Consider the following 25,959-nt stretch of genomic DNA (forward strand, 5'->3'; position numbering starts at 1 on the left):
TTTGGTGTGTTCATTTATTATCCTGCAACTTGCTTACTTTATCAGTTCTAACAGTTTCTTGTGGTATCTTCTGGGTTTTCTACATGTAAGATCATGTTATCTTCAAACAGAGATAATTTTACTTATTTCTTTTTTTATTTGGGATGCTTTTTATTTCTTTTTCTTGTCTCATTACTCTGGCTAGTACTTCCAATACTATGTTGAGTAGAGGTGGCAAGTGACATCCTTGTCCTGTTTCTGGTCTTAGAGGAAAAACTCTCAGTCTGTCACTTTGAGTATGGTACCTGTGAATTTTTATATGTAGCATATGTTTGTTATATTAACCTGCCAAGTTGGTGATAATTTGTTTTTAGCAATAGAAAACTTATATAATAATGAAGAAAACCCTGTTCGAATAAAGTAAAACATAATTAGAGGTCAACCACGTGTGTCTATTTATCTCTTCTTTAGAAGATGATCCAGGAAAGAATTTAGACAAGGGTGATGTCACAAAATAGTTCATAAATGGAAATAACTTTGCTTTTATGTATCACAGTCAACTTCACCTGTACACTCACTAGAATGTCCAGGTACAGCCTAAGTATTGTGACTCCTAATTAGGTCAGTTTAGACAAAGAATCTTACAGCAATATATTTCTATCATCTTGTGTGTTCTACTCAGCATTTCTACCTAGAAAGTAGGAAAAGGTAGACACTCTCACTCTTGGAACACATTATATACTGGTCTGGGTTTGGATGTCTAGAGAATTATTTTAAAATGCTTTCCTGCTTTTTCTATCTCTCAAACAGTTTAGTTTAATGATAGGGCAGAATAACAGCATAATGTATACATACACATACACGCATATACGTCAATGTCACTGTGAAAATATAAAATGCATTACAAGTGCATAGACATATTTAAGAAAGGAGTTTATGCTTGCTCATTCTCTCTTTCCTTTTTTTCTCTCTCTCTCTGTCTCTTGACTTAACATTACGTCTGCTTTCTAGTCATTTATCAGAAGATTTATATTATTGGTTTGCTGCAGATCCTTTCTTTAGCAAGATCTGATGAGGATTTAGGAAGTATTTCTTCTTGACATTAATAAATATAATTTGTTCTTTAGAAAGGACAACCGTCTGTCTACATATATATGGAATAGAGGGAAAGGGCTGTGAAGATTTCAGAAAAAATATAACAATAATTTAAGGTTTATTAACTAAATCCTGGGCCTTCTTTATTCTCTCATTTATTACAACTGCCTTTTAAAATTTATATCTTTAATGTGTCTGAAGCCACAGCTTCTTGTCCCTAACATACCATCCTTAAGAACAAGGACTTGGGAGCCAGATTTCTTGGACTCACATCCTGGGTGCATTACGTATTTATTTTGTAGCTTTGGATGAGTTTCTTAACCTATCTTCCACTCTCAGTCATGTGAGATTTCAAATTGAGTCTAAAATCTCTTCTCTGGAATATCTTCATCAGCAAATTTAACTAAGTCCTACATTATATTCCTTTTAACCTGATGCAACATCCATAAGGATCCATTTTCATATATGTTCACCAGGTTTAAGACAATACAAATTGACAAAACTTGCAATCCCTTCAGTATTGTTTTCACTTTTACAGAGACCAAATGTTTTCCCCAATTCTTAAACTACAATTGATATCCAATGTTATATTAGTTTCAGGTGTACAACATAGTGGTTAAACATTTATATACCTTATGAAGTGATCACCACGATAAGCCTAGTACCCACCAGATACCATCCATAGGTATCAACTGTATTCCCTATGTTGTATTTTACATCCCCGGAACTATTATGGTAACTGGCAATTTGTATTTCTTAATCTTTTTCATATTTTTCACTCTTCCCCTTACCTCCCCCTCCCATTTGGCAACCATCAATTTGTTCTCTGTCTCTATGAGTTTGTTTCTGTTTTGTCTGTTCATTTATTTTGTTTTTTTAGATTCCACATATATGTAAAATTACATGGTGTTTGTCTTTCACTATCTGACTTACTTCACTTAGCATAATACACTCTTGGTGCATCCATGTTGTTGTAAATGGCAAACCCACAGCTAACATCATACTTAATAGCAAAATACTGAAAGCTTTTTCTTTAAGATCAGAAATAAGACAAGGATATCCCCTTTTACCACTTGCATTCAACATAGTATTAGAAGCCCCAGCCACAGTAATCAGAAAGCAAAAATAAATAAAAGACATTCAATTGCAAAGGACGAGGTAAAACTGTCATTATTTACAGATGACATGATACTATATATAGAGACAGCTAAAGATTCCACCACAAAACTATTGGACCTAATAAATGAATTCAGTAAAGTATTATAGCAGGATACAAAATTAATATTCAGAAATCAATTTTTTTATACACCAATAACAAACAATCAGAACAAGAAATTAGGCCACATTTTTTGCCTTACTGTCTGGGGATAGGTCTGATTGTAGACCATGAAGCAGTAAGAGCTGATGGGGTATGTTTTAAAGAGAATTAGCAGACTGCTGCAATTCAACTACTTCAAGAGAGCGCATTACAGTTTCTTAGGTAGGAAGAGTCTAACTTTTCCAAACATAGGAGGAAAGACTGTTTGTATAGGTAAAAGAGGCTCCGAAATATTTGGGAATCAAGTTCCCCAGGCTCATTAGAATCTATTCCGTATAATCCTATCCATCTTTTCAGATAACAACTCCTTCCTGATGAATGCCCTAATTTTAATAAAAGAGATCCTGTGAAGCTATAAATTTATTTGATTTTAATTTAGCCAAAAACAGTTTTAGATTTTGGGCTTAGTTTTCAGAAGTTTCAGGAGATAAAGGTTTATTTTAGGGCAGACTTAGAAGCATTCGCTTCTCTTATCCTTGACTGGAAAGTTAAACCTCTGATCTCATGAGGTACTTTTTTCAAGTCCCCTGGAATGCTTAGAAGCAACCAACTATACCTTTCATGCTCTTTATTTTTAAAAATATCATGTGGCAAAAATTGTATGGTCACCCCAAACCATTTTTTCCCATTGACGTTGGATTACAGATGTCTACAGGTGATTTTTCAGTAGCCATTTTGTCATGGTTTAATTGTGTTTGCATTACCACTGTCCACAGGATCATCAATGTCTTGAAATATAATTAGATCAAATAACCAATTCAAAATACCCTAGAATCATTTCAAAGAACATTTTCATAAGATTGTGTCCCCATAGAGCCCTTCTGGTATGGATTTCTCTATAATGTAAGGTTCAGTCAGGGAAGAAGAAGAACACACAAAGTGATACAAGAAAGGACCAGTTAGAGGGAATACAACATATGCAACTGTGGGTACTATGGAAAGTTGTTGATTCTGTACCTGATGAGAGTATAAATTTACTATAGATCAGGGGGGACAGCAGTCAAGAAGAAAAGCTAGGCATGGAGCAGGGGAGAGCACAATAGTAAACCACGAACACAAATTGGGATCCTCCTCTATCTTCCATGGCCTCCCATCTTGATGATGCAATGATGTGCAAAAGAAGCTGAAGATCCACATCTGGTCCACAGTTGAAGAAACTAAGGAGTAGATCCAATGGGATCTGAGGTCCATGCAATTCTAGCTGCTGACCTACACCATCTTCTATCAAATGGAAGATCAATGACAATGTATGTGAGCTACAATGGCACTGGCCCCTGCACTGACCTTCAGAGAATAATGGGTATTGTTTCACTACTGCTTTGCAAACCTCACCTGTGGCTAAACCTAACTTAAAAGGAAAACTAGGAAATGTACTCCTATTTAACTAAGTTGACAATATACAAAACTATCAGAGGAGGTAGGTATAATTATGTTAAGCTACAGAATTCAACAACTCTTCAAACATTTGGAAATCAAACTTACTTCATCCTGATAATTCTATTCTGACTCATCACCATCTCAGCCCTTAGATCTTCAGTTTGTAGAGTTATATTGTATTTTTACCTGTTGCTTAAAACTGCTAAAAATTTATAACTTATATGTGGTTTAATTTCCGTTAAGTGTGCTATTATTTCTCTAGGTCAGGTCCCATAGTTTCTACATTTAATAGTATGGTTGTTTGTACATAATTGAGCCCAAAGGAATGGGTATTGTGGAAAAAAAGAAAATAAGACTAAAAGCAAAAATATAGACTATATAATTTACTTAAAATTTTACTCATACCAATTAAGTTTTAAGATTAAAGCTTTTCATCCCTTGTATTCCAGGACTTCACCCACAATAACTAACAACTCATGGAGTCTGACTAAATTCGGAGGGGTTTCCATAATTTTGTAATGTCTGAAAGATCAGTCATTGGAAAAAGTTCTTAAAATAGAAAACACATATTACCTAATACCTTGGTGTATTTGACATAAAAATTGACATTTAATAACTTGCTCTGCTATTTTAACTTGTATAGAAATTTAAAAAATAATGTAGCAGGGGACATTCTCTACCTTTCATATCATTCCACATGAAAGCTGTACTTTAAAGGAGTCATATCTTCTTCAAATTATGATCAATGGTTTCTTCCAGTATTCTGAATTAGTTTATTTAATGCAGGAAGCATGATCTTGCTGACTCTAAAATGCTAATTAAATTTTTATGAAATATCCAATAAGCCATTTAAAAAGATCTGTATGCTTGTCTAATGGGTTTAAAGCATGTGTGTATTTTAACTTATATTCAAATGTTATTCCATTTGGTGATGATTAAATAGTTATTACTACAGAATTAACAAATAGACTAAAATAATACATCTGCTAAAGAAGTTATTGAGTCCAGAGTATCATTCCAGAATTGTGTTTGGAGAAGTAAGTCAAAACCTTCACATAAATTTCAATGAGTCTCTATTCCATAACTGATCAGTCATCAATATCCTTCTAAACATTTAATAATTCTAAAGGACATCCTATCAAAATATTCATATTCAATTATTTTAATAAACTTAAAAAATTCCCTATAAATCTTTCTCTTCTCCATTAGAGTTTTCTTTTTCCTTTTAAGGTATTTTCTCTTTGATGTGCCCACTTTCACTTATTCAGTCTTCTGTTTACTTATGTAATTCCTAGTTTCAATTGCCAAATACTCCTTAAGCATTATTCTTCATTTCTTTGCCTTCTTATTCACCCTTAGGTAGAAATCCCCTTCTTTGTTTTCCACTATGATGCATATATATATATTTTATGATAGGTTTTATAATAATTAATTCTTCTTATTTCTTTACTGGTCTGTAACCTCCTACTCTCCTGTGAGCACTTTGGAGAGAGAGAGACAATGTTTCACTTTCAGTCCCCAATGTCAAGCAGTGTCAGTAAAGCACAGTGACTGGAGGATGGATAGGTGGTTGAGTGAATAATAAAACGAAAGTGCCCTAGGAATCGGCGACTGTTTCTCTCAATGCAGAAGGAGTAGATATATTTGAGACTCCACGAAACAGAAGTAAAACCGTGTTTGTACAATGACTGGGAGTAAACTGCCAGAGAATGATCGCTCTGTATGATCAGTGCCTTTATGCCCTGGTATCATTCTAACTGTTCATACGCTTTGTGGATGTAAGACAGAGGAATAGCAATCAGCTTGAATAGGCAGCACATTTTTGTAGGGTTGATTGAACGTTTGTCTCTTGTAGCCCTTCTCTTCTGTTCACTGGGAGTAAGAAATCTTTACTATCAATTAAGGAAAAATCATACGAAAGGTTAAGAATCACTGCTCTGTTTGAAAATATAAATAAAATGTCCATAAGATCAATTTGAAAACACATTGCCCAGGATTCATTGTCTGGCTGCTGCTTCAGAGGCTGATGGATCTTTACATCAAAGTGGGGAAAGAGTGATGAGCTCCCATGGTACTCTGTTCTCCTCAGGCTCCTGATGAGACCTTCAGGCATACACACCGTGAGAGGGCACAGTAATAGTTTCTCCAATTACTTCCTAGGACAGCCAAGTTTAAAAAGGCTCAGGCCATTTCTTGTTTACTCTTTTAATACATGGCTAGGTTGAGAAATATAAGACGGGCTGATTGTCTTCATTCCTCAGGTATATCTCAGTTTCATTTTTTAAAAGTTTTATTGTTCTTTCTATTGGTAATTAGCATATCTGTTGAATGACTGAAGAACTTTAGTTTGTATCTCATAGAGGTGGATCAAGCCAGACAAAATGTACACATTTTCTTTTGTAACTTAGAAGCATATCTAAAATTAAAATTGACTTGCAAGGCAGAAGAATGTCTCCCTTTTTAAGGACTCAGTTTTTGTTATGCAAGGGAAGGATGAAATTCTGGTATTCTGGTTTTAAACAGGATACACAAATGTACACGCACACATGCACACACAATTGACGTGATTTACAATTTCCTCCCCTTCCCTAGAATAGATCAAATTTCTAATATTATGAATGAGACAGACATTAAAAAAAAAAAAAAGATATACATTAAATATATGATACCTGCCCCAATTATCCCCAAGGATATCAGATTTGATATAGCTTATTGTGTGCTACTTGATTTTGTAACATTCTCAGTCCTAAACAGCATGAGAATAAATGATTTAATATGGGCTCCAATGCCAATTCTTCAAATTGTTTCCATAGATAAATGCATCTAACATGAACTTTTTTTGGTATGAAGCCCAGCTAGACAAAGGCTAAGCTAAGGTAAATCTATTTTAAGGGGAATTCTGGTCTACAGAGAACGTGTTACATTGAAGTTACTATGCATTTTTAATTAAAAATAATTTTCAAATTTTTATGATATCCCTAGGGTGCTATTAAAACCAGGGTTTGTAATCACCAAGACAGACAGTTTACCATATGTTTTCACATAATATTATGGCTTTGTAAGTAACAGTTTTAACTTTAAGTATATGCTTCTCAAATATGCTGAAAGGACATTATGTGCTTTTTCAGGTTTGAAAAAAGGAAAACATGTTAATTCAACAGTTTTACATACCCATTTCTGTTTCTTTTTTTTCTTTCTTTCTTTTTTTTTTTTTTTTTTTGTAATTCCTGATCCTCATTAATGGAGTGCCCCAGGGGACACTTAAGTGCAACTAAACATTTGTGGAAAAGGCATCATGGCTTTAGTATCTTCCCAGAAAAGAGTCCCGAGTCATTTCTATTCTTATAAATTATAAACTTCCAGTGCCCGTCGCTGAGGTTTCTAACCGTACTGAGGCAGAGTTCTTAGCTTGTCGGATATTAATAATGGCTCTGCCTGGTTTCCCTTCAGCTGAGACTTGAAACCGAGGTCACATCCCCTTGCCTCTAGTGGCTGCTCAAGAGGAGTTAAAGATCACGTCATGTTTTTTTCTGAAAGAAAATGGGGGACCCTCAGAGCCTTGACCTTCATTTTCAAAACATGTAATACACAAGGCTGGGGGTAAGTTGTTGCTTCCTGTCTGAAGCTGCCTACTTGATTTCCACAGACTGTGGAATCTTCAGAATCAAAAAAAAAAAAAAAAAAAAGAAGAAGATTGCAACTTTCACTTTAGGATATTTTGAAATTATGAAACATAATTCAATCTTTTTTCATCCTATTTCCAATGCTGTAAGGTGAACAGCCATATTGGTAATTTGATGAGAAATAGCTTTTGCGTTATAGCTAAATTTTAATTGCCTACAAAAATGCCTTTCAAGAACCCACTACTTAAGCAATATAGACTATTGTAGGGAGGAGGGAGGCATAGCAATACCCATTTTTAAAGACCACATTTCATATACCATGTTAGATCACAAGCCTCAGAAGCAGATAGAATGGTCCAAGATGCATAGAAACATTCCTATGTTGTTTCAAATAAATTTTGATAATTTACATACTACTTGAAGGAAGCAACAATAGTCAATTAAATTTTACTTAAGTATATTATATTATCCATTATAAAGTAACTGGTGAAAACAACACAAATATCTATCAAATAACAAATGAATAAACCAAATGTGGTAAATCCATATGATGGAGTATTATTCAGCCATAAAAAGGAATGGATACTGATATATGCTACCACATGGATGAAGCTTGAAGACATTATGCAAAGTGAAAGAAGCCAGACATGAAAGTCCAAATAGTGTATGAATCTGTTTACATAAAATATACAGAATAGGCAAATCTATTGAGAAGAAAGCAGATTAATTGTAGTCAGAAGGTGAGGGCAATAGAGAATGGGGAGTGACCACTTAGTGGGCGTGGGTGTCGGAGACACTGTTGGACTAGAGAGTGGTGATGGCTGCACAGCGTTGTGAATACTAAATGGCACTAAATTGTCCCTTTTCAAGGGTTTAAAATAGTAAATTACCTGTTACGTGTATTTTACCACAATAAAAATGTATTAATACAGGCTTAAAAAAGTAACTGGAATGGACAATTTGCATTTTAAAATTGGGGTGAAAGAGTAATTACCAAGATAACTCAAAGCATATGCGTTTGGATTACATGAAGAGAATCGGACCTTCCCACAATGTAAATTTGTTTTCATTTTCTTAATGTGACTACTAAAAGTGAGAAACTAAATGTTATCACATGATTATATGGTATGAAACAGAAAAGTGAAAGAGATTACAGGCTGTATCTTGCTTGCAAGTTAATAGTGATAGGTAAAATACCTTGAAAGCAGGTTTTTTTTCCATTTCATGCTATTCCCCCCAGTACTTAATAGAGTTCCCGTCGCATACAGCTTAAGCAGACAATGTTGAATGTGCAGCAATGAATGAAAGAGAAATACTATCATGTATAAAATAACAAGTCTATAATTTTAAAGAGGCCTCTTGAATAAAACTCTAAAGATGCTGAATCATAAAATCAAAGAAAGATAGATTTCTCCAAATACTCATTATCTCAATAAAGACATATCATCAGACTCTTTGAGGAATCTCAGGAGAAAGCCCTAAGGCTACCTCAACAATTGTAGACCACCTCCTTTGGGCACCTGTAATAAGAATAAGATTACTTTTAACTTATCCATATCAAACTGTATACTACACTCTGCCTTGTTACCCAGTACAGCAAGAAATAAGAAACATTGTTTTCAACGTTATGGAACAACACATTTCAGAAACCACTGAAGGAAAGTTTATGGTTTAAGAACTTCCTCCTTAACACCACTGTCCCTTTCATAACTTCATAAAGAAGGCAACCCATTTAAATTTATGACTCATGCAGAGTTCTACGCCACTTCATTAGACTCTATTATGCTACTAGCATGTAAGAAATAGATCTCACTGGAACTTTGGAGTTGAAAGGAATGAAAAGTTGGTTAAAATAATTCAAAGGCAATAGACAGAGGAGGAAGACAGGGAGATATAAAAGCTGTCATCTCTAGTTTTCTCTAGATGTATGCAATGTTTGATTTGGAAACTAGGGATCAGATTGAATTCTTTCAGCCCCTGGTGTTAAGATTTTATTATCGTATGTCCTATAGCATGTTTTTTTCTTCTCCAGGGACCAAATCAGGGTGGCTCTGAGCTGAAAGAAAGAATTACCAAACATTTTTAGAATGATTTTCTCAAGGGGAAGGAGAAGGAAAAGGATATGAGAGGACCACCTCTGTAAAACACGGGCTTAGCTTTTGCAATTGAAGTGATAACTTTGACAGCCAGGTAGCTATTTCCAGTACATCACAGCTCTTTATAAAACTCCCTGCATAACTGTTCAAGGTGAGAGGTTGAACAAAAAGCTATAATAGAAAATAAAGCTGGAAGAAGGGGGAAAAAAAAAAACTTTCTGTACCAACACATTTTAAGTACATTTATTAGGGTAAAATAATTTTTACTGTAAATATTTCACACTGAGTCAGAGTTTTCCAATATATGATCTCCTACCTAGAAATAAATTAGGAATCTTTGAAAGCTGCATGAGTATTTTCAAACCACCGGCAGGAAAATATGTTAATGGTACTCGAAGAGATTGAACAACGAACAATTTCCAAAAATGCCTAATTCTGGGTCAGTGTATAAAACGCCAGCATCAAGCAGTTAATTCAGTCATCAGGTGAAGAGAAAACATATCAATTTATACGTACTAAAAACATTTTAAAAAGTAAAATCAAGCACTTCGTATTATATAGCCAAATGTATTGGCAAATTGATGAAATTTTGTTTTCCCTATTTTCAAAGATTTGAGAAGTATTATGGAAACATAGCTTTGCCCATGTTACATATAAATACAAAAATATAAATATATACATCTAAACTAAACTATGGTGTCACCAATTTAATTAATAAAGGAATAAGTAGCACAGTACTTTTCCCAGAACACCATTCTAAGAGATGACATAAGATGCTAAGCACTTCTTTATTCTTTTTAAATATATTTTAGTAAAAGTAATAGCTAGTGTGTATTGATTAATTACAAGTGCACTACCTCACTTAATCTTTAAAACAGACCAAGGCACAGAGACATCAATTGTTTTGCTGAAAGTCAAGAATTTAATAACTGGCAGAACATGGATTTGAATCTAGGTCGTCTGAAGACAGAGCCTCTGCTCTGAGCTTTAATGCTGGCCCTGTGAGGTCTCTAAAAACACTAAGTTAGATGTGTAAAGAATTTGCAGTACATTTAAGTCAAGTTCCTATCAGGCTCAAAGTAATGAGGCTGATTATTCAAATATTGCAATTTTTATATTTTCTAGGGCCTTACCTACAAAAATATAAATTTAAGTATGCAACATAAGTAATCAAGGATTAGACTTTTAGTGGTTGTAGATATTTAAAATGAGGCTTCAGTCTCAGACAAGTTAGGAGACCATTTCTACTCCAATTCTAACGTGGAGATAGAAACATCTCAGTTCTTTTTTGTAAGTGTTTAATGAGAACACAATGTCCTCACGGCCCTGGCCTCAAACTCAACCTGTAGCCATGGTTCCCACGTGTCTCCCAAACCTCTACCATTAAGGACTAACGTGAGAAATGGTCTTGGAAAGGAACACACCCATCCTGTTCCCTGGGATGCAGGAATGTCATGGGGTAGGAAACTACCTTGCAGATCAGCTTTCTTTCTACTTGTTTTCATTTTTTCACCTTCTTTATTGCCTCACTATCTCCCAAGTCTTCCAGCCCAAGGAGAGCCCGGAAAAAACCAAGGTTTGAGGTCTATACCCTCAAGTGTAATAAAGTGGGAAAAGAATTGGTTATAGAAATTGAAAACCCAAGTGTTACTCTTGATTTCACCACCATCTATCCAGCTTTACTAGCTTGGGAAATCATTGACTATCCCCAAGACTCTTTCTTCATTTATAAAATGACATAATTATACCTGCTCTGAGTTTCTGTGAGAACCAAATGAGATAATGTGTGTGAAAATGCTCTGTGGAATGCCCACATGTAAGTTGCTCTTCTTGGTGAAGAGAATAATTTAATAAGCAAACCCTTCTTAATATGATTATAAATCAAAAAGCCATGAAAACCTTTTAAAAAGAATATATTTTGACTTCCGTGGTGTTATAACCAGTCTAAGAAAGTTGTGAACCAAAGGGATAGCCACAAAACAGATGCAGAAACCAGGGTTTGGCTCCAACATGGGAGGGCAAGGCATGAACTCTGAGGAGGAAGGTGAGTGAGGGCAGATGCCCCGTAAGCTCTGGGCCAGCAGGCCCGGCTGGCACATTGGACTTTTTCAAACAGAGAGAAATTCCTTTTTTTTTCATTTTTAAAAGAATCCTGAATTTCTGACATTTCAGATATGTACACATTTAATTATGCATTTCAAACATAAATGTGAATGATCTGAGTAAATTTTTCACTCTTACATTGTTTGTCTTCTATTATGATGAATAAATATAAATTGCTAAAAATTTTTTCTTCGATAGCACCTGTTCCAATGAGTCCTTTTATTTCTATACAGACGTAATACACCCAGACTTTTCAGATACACAATCACTGTATTAACTAAAGAAACATTTTTTTGAAAAAAATAAAAGGACATTCAGAATTTGTTTTTCATTGACTTGTCAGATTTCTCAATGAATTTCTTTGCTTCAAAGAGTTGTATGCCACCCAAACCACATGTGTCAAAATATGAGGAAACAGAAAACAGTCAGACTAGGTCATATACACATTTATGTAATCATATTAAACATTCCTCTAAGAATTGCAAATAAGAAAAAATTTTAACTTTAAAGCAGGCTTTAAATGTGATTATTTCACTCTTAACAATTAGTAGTGGTTTGGTTACTATTTTTTTTAGAAAGGGTAGACAATGCCTGTGATACAGAGCTAAGAAAGGAACATGAGAAAAATATATAACAGTTAAACAAAGCACAGGAGAATTGGAGCTGTGATTCTATATTTCATTTTCAAAAAAAAAAAAAAAAAAAAGGAAGACTGAATATCCTTTCAAGTTTAGTTCCCCTAGGGTCTCCAAAATAGAACACTATTGAAATCATCAGGTCATGCACAAGAAGACGGTTTAACTGCTAATTAACACTAGATGATATACTGAGAATTACATGCTAATTAATTCTCTGTAGGCTTAAATGCCCTTTCTTCTATGTCATTTTCAATGACCATATTAATATGAAGACTAAGGTAGCATATTTGTCACATGAATTAGTAATCAATAAAAATTGCATTTCAAAAATTAGACACATTAGAATTTTTTTAAAAGTAGAGATGATTGTAGTGCAGAAAATTACTTACTGGAAAAAACTCACAAACGTATAAATGCAAATGTGAATGTTTTGAAAAATATATAAGCATTACCACAAGAAAAAAGAAAGTGAGAAAGGAATTGAAAATCTAAAGGACCCCTTGTTATATACCCTTAATCTCAACAGAGTTGGACATGTCTACGGTCAAAGCGCATTGTGTCAATGGGGCCCAACTCCATCTTGATCAGTGGTTTCATAAAATCCCTTTAAAATGCTTCTTACAGTTCTTGCAGGCGCTTCTCCAGGCTGCAGACAGCAATGAGGCAGAACATGCCTGATTGTCGGAATAACATGATTTCCTCTGGGGTAAGGTACACCTACCGATAAGTTGGGGTTTGTGGGGTAGACAGAGGTTGAGTAGTTGCACTATGTATACCTTACGGAAAGCTCAATATTTTTAACTGTGCTACAATGTCTCACTAGTTTGCTGTTATCCTTCCTCACGATTTCCTCTGTACTCTTCCCAGGGCAGAGAAGTTCACTTGTTTAAGACTCTCTTCACCACAAATAAAAACTATCAAACATATTTTAAAACCTCTGTGGTCAATCCTTTTATGAAAGCCCCATTATCTGTTGGTCTTTAGATGTGATTTGTCTGTTTATTTATTTATTGCTTTCATGTATTATTCTATTTGGTCTCCAACATTTAAAAAATAGCTAAATATTTTATAATCATTAAAGCTGTCTGGAGAGCTTTAAAAAAACATTGTTGCAAAGAGTTTCCAGCAAAAGACTCCCTTCTGGTGATGTAAGGTTGAAATGTGACTGAGTATAACAATTATAATTTTTCACTTGCAAAATAATTCATCTCTTGAGTAAACATTAGCTATGCATACATTTTTTAATAAGGAGAAAATATGCATAGCAAGTCAGAAATGATAATGTACACCCAATAATGCATATCACACGAGGGAATGTCACGGTTTTGCTTGGTATTGACAAGTTTGTTTGCTTTTTTTTTAAATATCAATTTCATTTAAAAGGTCAGATTAAAGTCCCACAAATGAGTGTACACTGTGTTTTAACTAACTGAACTGGCACATATTCAAAATCAAAATGAATTTTCATTGGTAATATTTATAAAAAGAGTCAAGGTACGTGGTGACAAAAGGACTTTGAACTTTGAAAGAGCAGGGTGTGATGGCTAGAACTGCAATTTGATTGCTTTGTAATCTTGCCTAAGTTTCTCATCTTCTGTCCTTAAGTTTCTACATATGTAAAATAGATATAATATTACAACATAGTGATGTTGTGAAGTTAAATGAGAAAATATAAGTGAATTATCTAGCATATTGCCAGGCACACAGAAAACAACAAATGTCAGAAAATAATGATTATGATAAAAATAAACATATTTTTCCTTTAATCAGCTGTACATGTATTTAACTCCAAATTAGGTTTGACCTAGGGGGATCCAATATCATTATAGAAAAGTAATTAATAAATGACGCTAGCATGGAAAACTAGTGTCATAGATTCTGATCAATAGCCATGAGTATCAGTCAATGTTTAGTACAATTACTCATGGCTAAGAAATTTTAGTTTAGTCTTGATGTGTTATTAACTAGCCCAGTGTCTTTACACCTCTGGGTATGTGTGTGTGTTTTTTTGTTTTGTTTTTCCCTTCAAGAGAGGAAACAGAGAGTAGTTAAATTCATATGCATATATTTTTTGGGCCAGACTCTGTAGATTCTAATCCTGGTTTTAACATCAGTAGGTGTGCAACTTGGAGCAAATTGCTTGGTCTCTCTGTGACTCAGTTTCCTCATTTGTGAAATAATGATAAAGGTAGTATATATGTGCTTTGTAGGGTTTTTGAGGGTATTAAATGAGTCAAGGATGACAAATATTTAGAATAGTATCTGTTGTGAAGTAAGAAGTTGATTTATTATTATCTATACAATAAAGGTAAGCTATAGATACAAAGTTTCCCCAAGCTCTGAGATTTTATAATTACATGAATTGATTGCACCCTTACTCTTATCCACTAACATGAATATCCCAGAATCTGACAACCCTATATCATTTAATTTCTTCTCTTCATTGCTCTCTAAGCCTGAGGATAAGTATTGGAAACAACTTGTCTCCCTATTTCTTTTATAACATACACATATCATAGACCTACATATGTATATTCTGTTTCTGAAAATTGCCATGATTTAGGTATAATCAGACTACTGTTTAGGGCATGAGTTCTGCTACCAACGTGGAAGAGTACAGAATGTCATTCTTCTCTCTGTGGCACTGAGTGAGCTAACATGGAGTCAAGGGAAAGAGGGCTGGAGACATTTGAAGAAATTTAACTGCACTGTGATGTATCTAAATACCCCCTTATACTTGTTATATTCCCATACATCTTCACCTTCCCCTAAAATGTCTTTATTTTGAGCAACTTTTCTTCTTAACCCAGGCAAACTCTATCATCCTAGAATTGAAGATTTGGGCATTGGGGGCGTAGGGGACATCTCAGGTAAATCTGGGGGTGGGTATGAATATGAGACAAAAGAGTGATAATTTGGAGAACTTGCTAGTAACATGGTGCCAGCAATGGTGAGTGTGAATTCAATAACTATGGTCAGCTTCTTCCTTCCAGTGATTAATTAAACCATGCAGTTTCATATCTCTTATTAGTAGCCATTGGCATCGAGACTCTCAGTCTGTCTTGAACTCTTCTCTACTCACTTCATCATATTCTGATAAAGAATTATCTTATTTCCTTGCAATTTGTCCTCCTTGGAGGCCCATTTATCATCCTTTGCCCAAATATATTGTGATATACGTCAGGTTATATCATTCCTTATGCCAAGAACAAAGGTCCAATCCACGCCCCTACAAAATCCTCATTAACTGCTTTACAAAAAGAAAGGACGGAAAATAGTGGAGGGTTTCGTACAAGGTGCTAAAAATGTATATACATTTTAAGAAAGGAAAAAAAATCTGTACTAAAATTAAGCTGATGGTAACCACTTTGAGCACCTCTTGTAATTGCAGAAATCAAACGTTACTCGTATTCAGTTTTGTTATCAATATATATTGAGTATTACAATTTTAATAGTTTTTTTCCTTTCTTAAAATGTGTATACATTTTTTTGCCACCCTCTGTATTTCATAGACCACACAATCAGGTGCACACACGATTCCAATTACGTGTCCTGTATGTCTTTTGTTACACACTTAGTCATCTTATGTGCATTGAGCATAAATGTCATCATTAAAAAATACAAAAAATTTAAAAGCAAACATTGATTTTTAAAAATATTTATCTCTACTCTCTCCTAAAATTCTATTAACTTAAGAGTAAAGACAAAATTAAATTGGTAAACAAATACATCTATCCACAAGGGAACATAATTAAGAGAATAGAGAAAAAAACAGGTGAAGCATTTCAAGAATTTTCATAGATTAGAAAGCAGAGTGAGGAATGGAAATGGCTTTACGATAGAGGAGGAAACTGCAGTATAATTGCCGAAAGAGGAAGATAGTGACAAAAAATAATCAATTTGAGGCTAGAATCACAGTAAGGCAAGAAATAATTATGGAGCTCAAAACAGAGAAACCTGGTTAAAAATGTGAATAAACAGTCAGGTGACTAATACCCACCATTCCCTCACTTCTTAAAACACTGTTATGTTTCTGGAGGAATAAAAATGACAGACTCTAGTCTCAAGGACCCCAGGCTTTGTAGAGGACTGAGGTACAGGGCTGAACATCTAGAATACACGAAGGTCTAGAATTGAGTGGTGAAAACTCTATGCCTGTCCTCTATTCTAACTATCAGAGCACAGGGCACCGCTTCAAGGTTTATAACCCAAAGCAGGAGATTGAAGAATTCTTATCTTACTAAACTCCATTATTCCAAATATCAACATTGGAGATTCCATCCAGTAGTCAAGTTGTTCATCCACTGTAACAGTCAATAAGCCCTGCTCATTTCAGGAAAGACTTCAGCCTAAAAACAGAGAGATCAAAGGATTCATAGAGGAAGGAAACTGGAAAAATAGAAACAAAGCAGAGGGAAGGAAACGTAACTGTATAATTAATATCCTAAAGAAAGGAGAAGATATTCCATCCATGAAACAGATATAGGGTGCTATTCATTTAAACGGAAATAGCCAGGAAACAGAAAATGGCCCTTGCAAATTAAAAACAGGATCACTGAAATTAAACATGACTACCACTAGTAATAATGGCAATACATAGGTTGGAAGGGTCACAGAATTTCCTGAAAGCAGGATAAAATTATTTTTTTAAATATTAAAAGCAAAATAAAAGATATTTAAAATTAGAGATTTAATCATGAGCATCCGAAATCCAACTAATAGAATGAAGAAAACAAAGAAAAGCAATCATATGGCATAGTTCCCCATGAATAAAGATTTTTCTCAAAACTGAAAGTCCAAGCACTAATTTCAGAATACGTGGAAAAGAGAGGGAAATGGTATCATGGTTCTGCAGGTGGAGTCTAGGGCCAGACTGCCTGGATTCAACTCCCATCTCCACCACTTGTCAGTCACGTGCCGTTAGAATGATATTGATAATATCTATCTCCGAAGGTCATTGTTAGGATTAAATTATTATTATGAAATTATTAAAATTCACCCAAAGCTCATGATGTAGTATCTTTTGTTTTGTTTTTTAATTTATTGGGGTGACAATTGTTAGTAAAATTACATAGATTTCAGGTGTACAATTCTGTATTACATCATCTATAAATCCCATTGTGTGTTCACCACTCAGAGTCGGTTCTCCTTCCATCACCATATCCTTGATCCCCTTTACCCTCATCTACGACCCCCCTCCCCTCTTGCCCTCTGGTAACCACTAAACTATTGTCTGTGTCTAGGAGTTTTTGTTTCTCATTTGTTTGTCTTGTTCTTTTGTTGTTTTTGGTTTATATACCACATATCAGTGAAATCATACGGTTCTCTGCTTTTTCTGTCTGACTTATTTCACTTAGCATTATAATCTCAAGATCCATCCATGTTGTCACAAATGGTCCTATTTCATCTTGTGCAGCCGCTATGGAAGGCAGTGTGGAGGTTCCTCAAAAAATTACAAATAGAATTACTGTATGACCCAGCAATCCCTCTCCTGGGTATCTACCCCAAAAATCTGAAAACATTTAACCATAAAGACACATGTGCTCCAATGTTCACTGCAGCTTTATTTATGGTGGCCAAGACATGGAAACAACCAAAATGTCCTTCGATAGATGAATGGATAAAGAAGCTGTAGTATATATACACAATGGAATACTATTCGGCGGTAAAAAAGGATGAAGTAGTATTTTAAAGTAATCCAGAATTGACTATTATTATAATTATAAATATGTTAGAGGTTAGTTGGGAAGAGTTTACATATAAAGTATCAGAAAGTGGAATGGCATCAGATTTTATAAACAGCACACTAGAGAAAAAAATAATAAAGCAATGCTTTCATAAATTGGAGGGGAAAATATTTTTAACTTAGAATTCTTTAGAAGCCAGGCTAACATTTAAGTGTGAAGATAGAACAAAAGTATTTTTAGAACTTCAGAATTGTCACTTTTTGTGTTGTTTTGTTTTTTTAAACACCATGCATTCTTTTTTCAAAAAACTTTTGAAAGACAGCCTACCTTGAAACAAGGAAATAAATGAAGAAAGAAGATCCTGGGAGGCCAGAATGAAGAGCTCCAACAAAGGACAGCAGTAAAGGATGTCTCAGGATAATAGCTGTACATCAGGCCTGGAAAGAAACCAGTGTAGCTTCATGGGTAGGTAAGATGTCTACAAGTGCGTGTTAGAAAAAAAAATAGAAGTGATCAATTATTTCATGTATTGAATGAACCATTTGGAAAATATTATTAGGAGGGCTTTAATCTATGAGTCTGAGCATTATGGAAAACTCGCTGTAAATAAAAACTAAGTACATTTTAAAAACACAAATATTAATTGCCAGAAAAATAACATGTGCAAGAAAAAAAATCATACTGTATTGCTTGGCTCAAAAGTGAACTCTATTTTTACAAAACCATAGTAACATAAGTACTGAGTATTTATTTAACTAAATCCTTGGAGGATGGAAGAAATGGTGAGGAAAATCTTATCTCCCATAATAGGCTATTGTTGGCTAATGTCTGACAGTTAATACCCTAAGGAGGCAGTAAAAGTTTGGTACTTTGAAACAGAGTGCTAAATAAGAGAAGACAACACTAAACAAGTTACAATCTGTCCCTGAGTAACATGACAGAGGTCAGGGAGAACAGAAATGTGTTCTTAATAAGTTTTGTAGTATGACTTATCATTTTTAATTATGTGCCTGTATTACATGGATACAATTATAGATCACTTGTAAAATAATTTATTATAAAATCGTAAAATTCTATTAAAACTTTCTGCCTCTCTGATGTAAATCTCCTTGAACTCAAGAACCCTCTCACCTTAGCTAAGTATTTCATATATTCGTTTTACCACCTCTTTCTCCGAGCAGCTTTCAGGCTTGTATTCGCTTATAAATTTCCTTTCTTTCTTATTTCAGGACCTGCCAAAGACCCTGTGGGTTATAACAGCAGGTCTTTCCCATTAATGCTACTGGCAGAGAAACCCAAAACATTCCTGATTGATTGAAGCCTGGTTTGCTAGTCCCTCACTTCCGGGAACACTAAATTCCTTTGCAAATTAAAAACAAACACAGCTGAACTATCTTATGTTTAATTTAGCCTAGCCCAGATTAATGGAACTTCAGGCAGTTTGGGACCTTTAGGAACTTTTCTGGGATAATTATAAGAACATACATACCGGCACCAAAATCTCTTCTTTAAATCAGTATTTTAAATGCCACATTTTAAATTCTAAGATGCTAGGTTTTTGGAGTGGCTTTCCTGTGTGAGCAGGGGCCATTGAGGGTGTAGAAACAGAGTGGATAATAAATAAAATGGATTATTGTCACAAAGAAGCCCCTCTCTAAAAATTATATCAGATTTACTTACAAATTTTTGTCACAAATAATTTCTAATTACTGGAACCAAATTTGTATGCAATGACAACCCCTTTTTTTCCTCCCCACTGTATTAAACACACATTTCCTGTGGTTCTAAAGCTACAGCTGCAATGTCGAGCTTGTGTTTTTGGATCTGGCAATGTTCAAGACTCTGGCTGCTTAATATAATTTGCCCCATGCCTTTACACAAAAAGAAAAACAAACGAAAAATAAAAACAGAAGCAAAAATCCTCACCCTATTTTATCAAACTTACAACAACATAGTCTGGGGAGGTATTACAGTCTCCAACTGTTAATGCCTGTGTCACAGAATGCCTTTATAATATTTATTTGGTCCTGCTTTTTAGAGTTTTTCTATATTAACTCTCTTTTCTGTGGCTATTAGGCTCTCCTGCTACAATTTATTCCAAAATATTGCCCAAAGGAAGAGTAGCCACAAGTATTTCTTCAAAGATTATAGTACTCTAGGCTTTCCATTATTTCTAGGATGCCCATATGTCCCCATTTGCTTGAGACAGTCCCAGTTTATATGTTTTCAAGCAAAATTAAAAATAGCAGTCAATGTCACTAACAAAATTGCCTGATTCAGGTTTTCAGATGTTACATATCTAAGGATATAGTATAACCAAGTCAGGTCCCTAGTTTTTAAAGGATGAAATATGTAACTATTGTAGGTCCCTGTAAGAGCTGACAAACTAACCAATCAGACTTCTGCTTTGAGCAGCAACTGTGACCATACTGACATCACTTTTCTTCTTCAACATCCACAAAATACAGTATAGGAATACAGAGGAGGGAGCAGGTTACTCCTACTAGAATGCAACCTGGTGATAAAGGAAAGCTTTCTGAGAAAAGAAAAACATATTTCATCTAAATATTTAAAGATAGGTAGACTTTCACTATATCAGAGAGGGAGAGGTCTGTCATGCAGGGTGTCATGCCGGGTCTCTGCTCCTGCTCCCCACATAAGAACGCAGGATATGGTGAGGCCAAAAAGCAACACCCACGGTAGGGGAGTCATACCACTGTCATCTCACTGGCGGCTGGAGCCACACAACCTGCAACCTGCTTTCCGCTTCTCTGCCTGCTAGCCAACGACTGACTCCCCAACCAACGCAGCTGTGGCAGTTATACCAGTGGGTAATTGGCTAACTAGTTACAGCTGATGGTCAATTAGCCACAGCTGACGACCATCTACTACCCGAGCCAGCACCTTTCCACGTGAGGCCGAGAGCCTGGAAACTGCTCTCCGGGGCTCTGTTCTCACAGAAGTCTCATCACTATAGTCTCACTGGTGGCTGGATTGGAGACACAAGAGGCAGGAGCCACAGAATCTGAAATGCACACTCGGCCACACTCCGCCGCTAACTGCAATCCTCTCCTGCTAGCTCAGCCACCACCTTCTTGCTAGCCCCCCATTTTTCTGCTAGTGTAGCCATGGCAGTTATATTAGTGGCCAGTGGCTCACTGGTTACAGTTGACGGCCAACCAGCCACAGCTGATGGCCATCCAATCACAGTTGATGGCCATTTACTACCTGAGCCAGCACCTTTCCACGTGAGGCCGAGAGCCTGGAAACTGCACTCCTGGCTCTGCCCCACACCCACCTATAGGGATGCTGGAGCAAAGAGCTGGAAATGATTTGGAGCCATTCTCTTCATGCTGAATTCTGCTTCTTTGTAATCATTTCAATCAAAAGCAAATACACACATCACATTCTTAAGTCACTGTTATATTACCCAAACCTAATCTAAATTGATACAACTTCCTAAGACTGTCGTCAATTTAGGGAGCTCATAGATGTAAATGACTGGCCTCACATCAGTTCCAGATCATCTCTGAAAATTTACCTGAAAATCGAGTCACATTGAACTAAAATTATTTTAATTATGATTTTTGTTAAATGGCTGTCTTTTAAAGCACATCCTTCCCCATTTTTAGACAAGCTGAATATTCAGCTCTATTTACAAGTACATTTTAGGGAAAAAATAATTTAAAAGCCTTTGTGTTTAATGATAGAAAGAAATAGCAATCACTTTTAAAAAGGTTGTGGGATTTTAAATCAAAACAACAATGCCATTTCGAGCAGGGACAGACGAGCCTCAGAGGGATTAGGATTTGAGTTCTAATTTGCAAACAATGTTTGTGTTTGGATTAGGATTTGATTCTGATTTCCCTTTATGGATTTAGGTAAAGCTTTTATTAATCACTCATCCTAAAGAGTGGCTTGAGTCTGTATGGGCTGGAACAATAGCTATGTTTTTATTTAATAAACTCAAACAAATGAAAAACTATGAGTGACTCTGGCTGTTGCACCTCAGCTTCCTGCCTCTTAGATGCCAATTGCTTTTTAAGAAAACATGTCATTTTTTAGGAGTCCATGATTCCATTCTTAGAATTCATTTGGAGTCATTACGTTGCAAATAATGTCCATGTAGAAATTATTTGGAAGAATTTAATTTTAAATCAAATTTCTTAAATATGTGTGCAGATGTACATGTACAATATATACATTTGTATATTATATTAATACTACTGTATAATATATAATATATTTTTATGTTTGTATATGTGCATATAGATATGAAATAGACAAAGAATTCTAGATAAGCAAAATTATGTATAATGAAATTATGAAATTATACATAATACTCAAAGATAATACATCTGTGATAGTACAAATTTTTATATCACTGCTAATTCAGATATTAGGCCACAGGCAATTGCTGTCTAAATGCCTCCCACCCTACTTTTTCAAATAAGGGCATGCTAATCTCCTTATTTTCTATATATGGAGAGATGGTGAGATGGAGGAATGAGACCAGAGGGGGAAAGGGTGGGTAACTCTGCCTTGGGAAGCTGGAGTTGACAGATGCTAAGACATGGTTTTCCCCAATTCTCTCAGCCCAAACCTGTCTGAGTGAAAATGAATTCCGACTACCATGGAGACTTCTAATGTGTGCTGCTGCCAGGAACTCTCAACCAGCCCAGAACATGGATCTTCCCCACAATTATTGCAAAGCACGCAAGAAATACTAGAAGGCACAGAATAGCCAGGAATAGAAGAAATCTTGCCCCATAGATAAAGCTCAAGAATTCCAGCAGGCCAGCTTGACGGCCAGTCCCTGACAGTTGTTTCATAAACCTCTTAAAATGATTGACTCTTTGGGCCACGTTATTGCGTTATGATGGAGATGTAGTGTATTGAGAAAAAGTCGAACCTCTTGTCAGTTACACATTGTCTATAATTTGCTGTGAGTTGTTGTAAATACACACGCCTGAGTCCACTCCAGCAAATTCTGACTAGTTTGTCTTAATGCAGAGCAGGCTCCTCCAATAAACCCGACGCTTATCCATATTTAGAACCACAGTGCAAATTATTGCTTTGTGAGTAAATTTTGTTTTTGCAAAAAGATGGGAAATCCTCTAAAGTTTTAAGACCTGCCTTTATATTTCTTTTGATTTCTCAACAGCAACTAAGACAATGCTGAGCGGAGCACATACAGCAACTTTAGTAATGTGATTCAGTGGCCCTATCTTTATCTTTCAATTTTTTTTTTCCAACCCAGCCTTCTATCCCTGAGTACCTCTCTTCCCTGGAACAGAGAAGACTGTGGTGGAAATTAAATATAAATGCATTATATTAACAATACATTATATTACATATATAACTACAGCTATAGAGTTATATGCATATATAACTGTATAAATATACGAGGTCTGACAATTAAGTTTACGAACTCATCCTAGAACAAGCGCTACATACCTCATTGCTGAATATCACTACAGTCACCTTTGAAGTTCACCCTTTGGGAAGCTATGCACCAATGCCAGTGCCTCGTCCACCCTTCCAAGCAATTATGGATATTTTTCTACAATGGCCATCAGAGCTGTTGTCATATTACTCTTGATGTCCTGAATGTCATCAAAATGTCTTTCTTTCAATATTTCCTTTATCTTTGGGTAAAGAAAGAAGTCATTGGGGGCCAGATCAGGTGAGAAGGGAGGGTGTTCAATATAGTTATTTGTTTACTGGCTAAAAACCCTCACAGACAGTGCCGTATGAGCTGGTGCATTGTCGTGATGCAAGAGCCATGAATTGTTGGAGAAAAGTTCAGATCATCTAACTTTTTCACGCAGCCTTTTCAGCACTTCCAAATAGTAAACTTGGTTAACTGTTTGTCCAGTTGGTACAAATTCTTAATGAACAATCCCTCTGATATCAAAAAAGATTAGCAACATCGTTTTGACTCTTAATTTGGACTGACAGAAGGTTTTTGGTCGTGGAGAGTTGGCTAACTTCCATTGTGCACTTTGGCACTTGTTTCAGGGTCATATTGGTACACCCATGTTTCGTCACCAGTGATAAAACAGCTCAAATTATTGTCTTGCCTCTCCAAAAGGTCTTGGCAAACTTTGACTCTCCCTTTGCTTTTGTGCATCAATGAGCTCCTTCTGGACCATTTTTGCACATAACTTTCTGATGCCAAGATTTTCAGTCAAGATTTTCCTAACTGTTTCTCTATCAATGTTTACTTGGTCTGCTATGCTTCTCACAGTCAGCCAACGATTTTGACGTACAATTTGACAAATTTTTGCATTGTTTCATCAGTTCTGCTCACTACTGACCACCCTGACCTCTCTTCAGAAGAGACACATTCTTTCCCCTCAGAAAAACGTTTAATCCATTTGTACATGGCCATTTTCTTCATAGCGTTATCCCCATAAACTTGGACTAACATGTCCCTGATTTCACTTCCACTCTTGCCAAGTTTAACAAGAAAATTAATTTTGTTCATTACTCTAATTCAAGCTCAGACATTCTCACAACGGCCCACAAAAACACGCAAGAACAATAAATAATGAACACCACTCAGCAAGACACCACCCCGCCACACATCGACCCGAACACAGCTGTGAGATACTGATATACCAAGGTTATCAAACCCTACCGAGCTGTTTGTACAGTGCTGCCAATGTAAGTGCACAGTGGCAAGTTCGCGAACTTAATTGTCAGATCTCCTGTAACTATATAAATATAAATACACGCACATATAACTATATACATGTATGTAAATCTCATATATGGCACAAAGCAGCTCAGTTGTGGGAACCCTACCCAGGAGAACTGGGCACAATGAAGGCAGTTTTTCTTAGCTGTGGAGAGGAATGAGAGGAAGGAGCAAAGTTGTCACTGCCCAGAAAACGATGTCTCATAATTCGAGTGGTGTTGAACATAGGAATTTATGGGACATATGGATACTAGCAGCACAGGAAGGTCAGCAAATGGTATAAAGAGTGGCTTGAGATGAAGAGAAAGACAGCAGCCTGTAAAGCAGTAGCTAGAGCTGGAGAGATGAAAAGGGCAGAGAAAGTCCCTCCTTGGGGACTCCTGGAGAGATGGGGGTTATTAACCCTACAGTCCTCCAGGAAAACCTAATAGTCACTTTGCCAAACTGAGGTCTAAGGAATGTCACACTATACACATGAAAATAACTAAGAATTCTTTAGAGTATTGTTGGAGGATAACTCCTAAATTGATGGGTATTTCTTATTGGACCACAGGATGTAGGTGAAAATTGAGAGAGAGGAAAAAAAATAAATGTGACTATGAATGTATTCAATAGTTAAAAATTTCAGTCAGATCTGTGATATATGCTTTATGGAATTATTGTTTTGTTTGTTTGTTGTTTGTTTGTTTTTCTTCCTGAAGAGCAATGTGGAAAACATTATTTTTCTTTACATTGCTGTATGTTAAAAGGGAACCAAAAATAATGTTACATGTATTACGCAACTACATTACCTGTAAACATATTTGTTCATTCAGTGGTTGTGCTTTGAAATATCTCAGTCTGTACCGATAAGAAACTAAATATAACATAGTGAATCACACAGTACACTTTAGTGAGCTGATTTCTTAAATTAAACACTGGGCCTAATAAGACTTTACTTAAATATATTGCCCTCTCTCTCATAAGGCAGATTTTCTCTGTTGTATTTTCTTCCCTCTAAGGACACTCCCACTGTTGCTTTTGTTTTTGTTGAATTATTGAACCTATCTTTAAACATGTGGCCTTAACTTTGTGTTTCATGAAAATCACATAGAATTATAATAACATTTTGTTTTGTAAGAAATAATGTTGGTTCCTATATGCCTTCTATTGTTCAGATTAATTGCCAATGATATCACCAATGGATTGTCTCTTTTTCCACCACCACCACCCTTTTTTTCTAAGTTCTAGTCCATATATATTTTGTAAAATCCTCTGAATGACATGGGGAAGCCATTTTATTAGTTACTGGTTTTTAGAGTAAAAGTGACAATGCTGACTTTTTGATTAAAACTATTTGC

General features: G+C 35.5%; 1 long non-coding RNA gene across 3 annotated transcripts in view; it reads right to left on the reverse strand.

Moving 5' to 3' along the window:
* The window catches only part of LOC141568474 (uncharacterized), a 188,904-nt gene that overhangs the window by 80,664 nt on the left and 82,281 nt on the right, over positions 1 to 25,959 (reverse strand). The window contains exon 6 of one of the 3 annotated variants that reach the window (XR_012491619.1): positions 18,244 to 18,353. The exons of the other annotated variants lie outside the window; for them this stretch is intronic. This is a non-coding gene — a long non-coding RNA (uncharacterized LOC141568474). The remainder of the gene's footprint in view (positions 1 to 18,243; positions 18,354 to 25,959) is intronic. 3 annotated transcript variants of the gene reach the window in all.

The sequence above is a fragment of the Rhinolophus sinicus genome, linkage group LG14, assembly GCF_036562045.2.
Source record: "Rhinolophus sinicus isolate RSC01 linkage group LG14, ASM3656204v1, whole genome shotgun sequence".
Taxonomy (NCBI): domain Eukaryota; kingdom Metazoa; phylum Chordata; class Mammalia; order Chiroptera; family Rhinolophidae; genus Rhinolophus; species Rhinolophus sinicus.